The 2,397-nt window shown below is 43.8% G+C and overlaps 1 pseudogene; it reads right to left on the reverse strand.

The window, feature by feature from the left end:
- Nucleotides 1-1,665: 1,665 nt before the first annotated feature.
- On the reverse strand, nucleotides 1,666-1,808 carry LOC145354126 (U2 spliceosomal RNA; annotated as a pseudogene).
- Nucleotides 1,809-2,397: the final 589 nt, after the last annotated feature.

A 2,397-nucleotide genomic window follows, 5' to 3' on the forward strand; every position in this document is an offset into this window, starting at 1 on the left:
AAAGTTTATAATTCAGGAGTGTTATCTTCCATAATGAAAATCATGCTACACTAGATAAATGAAAGAACATGTGTGAGTGGTGATCATGAACTATGTCTGGCAGTTGTTTGTTTTTCCCCTATGAAAGGGCAATTGGTCATAGTCAGATAGTACTATCTCTGTATCCAGATTTATCTGGACATTGTAGATTCCTTTTTGTACATCACCATTGCTAATTTCCACGTTCCTCTGACTGCACGATTACCACAGCTATCAGTCCTGATCACCCTGCCAATAATATCCAACCCATAGCTACAAGTTGTTACATCATTTGCTTTATATCAATGAATTAACAGGTTTTTTATTCATTCATGGGATAAGGGTGTCATTGGCTGGATCAGCATTTATAGTCCATTCCCAATTGCCCTCGAGCTGAATGGCTTGCTAGGATATTTCAAAGGAAATTTAAGAATCAACCACATTGCTGTGGTCTGGTGTCACATGTAGATGGCAGATTTTCCCTCCTGAACAGGAATCAGTAAACCAGATGGACCAATGGTTTCATGGTCATTATTAGACTTTTAATTCCAGATTTTTTTTGTTTATAAATCCAATTAAAATCTATCTCAGAGTCTCAGCAAGTGAGACATTCCCGATCCAAGCTGACAAGACAGGCCTTTACTTCCTGGCTTGGGCTTGATCTATATGATCCAAGCTGATTAGAGTAGGCATTTCATAAGAACATAAGAACATAAGAACATAAGAAATAGGAGCAGCAGTAGGCCATCTGGCCCTTCGAGCCTGCCCCGCCATTCAATAAGATCATGGCTGATCTGTCGTGGCTCAGTTCCACTTTCCCGCCCTCTCCCCATAACCCTTAATCCCCTCTCTTATCAAAAACCCATCAACCCGCTTCTTAAAAATATTTAGCGAGGCAGCCTCCACCACCTCAACGGGCAGAGAATTCCAGATATTCACCACCCTTTGAGTGAAGAAGTTCCTCCTCAACTCCGTTCTAAACCGCCCCCTCTTTATCTTGAGGCTGTGCCCCCTAGTCCTACTGTCTTTTTTGAGCGAGAAGAGTCTCTCCACCTCTATCCTATCCATCCCATTCATCATCTTATACGTCTCAATGAGATCTCCCCTCATTCTTCTAAACTCTAACGAGTACAAGCCTAGTTTATTCAGCCTCTCCTCATAGCTCAACCCCCTCAACTCCGGTATCAGCCTAGTAAACCTCCTCTGCACTCCCTCCAAGGCCAAAATATCCTTGCGCAGGTGCGGCGCCCAAAACTGCACACAGTACTCCAGCTGCGGCCTCACCAATGCCCTATACAGCTGCAGCAAGACCTCCCTACTTTTATATTCAATCCCCCTCGCTATGAAGGCCAGCATCCCATTCGCCTTCCTGACCACCTGCTGCACCTGCAGGCTGGGTTTTTGCGACTCATGCACAAGGACCCCGAGGTCCCTCTGCACCGTCGCCTGCTGCAGTTTTTCGCCACGTAAGTAATAGTCCTTCCTACCATTCTTCCTACCAAAGTGGACCACCTCACACTTGCCAACATTAAATTCCATTTGCCATTTCCTGGCCCATTCGCCCAGCCTATCTAGATCCTTCTGCAGACTCTCCACACCCTCCGCACAATTTGCCTTTCCCCCAATCTTCACCTTCTCCAAGGCTTGATCTCATTTGCATCTTAGCCAAAAGGCCAAGATGCCACTTTTAAAAATTGTTTCAAATGAAGCTAAAATGTAACCTAATGACTTCAACCAAGTACAGCATGTCGATACTACACTTGATCTTAGCCAAAGGGCTGAGAATTATTTGAATACGAATTTCGCCATTGGTCATGATGGGATTTGAACCCGGGTCTCCAGAACATCACCCTAGGTTTCTGGATTACTAGTGCATTGACACTAACACTACTCCACTGCCTCCCCTAAGCTGTGTGGTTTTATTTCTATTTAACTTTCCTGCAGCAGTTTGATATAACTGAGTACTTTGCTAGGTCTTTTCAGAGGGAAATTAAGAGTCAACTGTTTGTACAAAGGGTTAATATTGAATATGTAAATATATCGTCGACGTCATGACATAAAATCACATGATAAAAAGAGTCTGGAGTGAGACTGTTCCATGTCGAGCAATGTGTGGAGACTACCTTGTACACAGCATAGTGTGAAATAAAACAGGTTTGCCAACAGTATCACCTTCAGCCTGATCTGTAAATCCAGGGCCACAACTACCACATGCCAGATCAAAGACAACAATAACAGATAGCAACAACGGTTAAACACAATACAAGAAGCAACACGGTGATGAGGCCAGTGATTGAAAGAAGCAATGAGGCAATCGACTGCAGGACAAGGACAGTGCTCTATTGCAGAAGAAGCAACGTTAAAGGGAAGAGATAGAAA

The sequence above is a fragment of the Carcharhinus amblyrhynchos genome, chromosome 16 (assembly GCF_965287045.1).
Source record: "Carcharhinus amblyrhynchos chromosome 16, sCarAmb.v2.hapA, whole genome shotgun sequence".
Classification (NCBI taxonomy): Eukaryota; Metazoa; Chordata; class Chondrichthyes; order Carcharhiniformes; family Carcharhinidae; genus Carcharhinus; species Carcharhinus amblyrhynchos.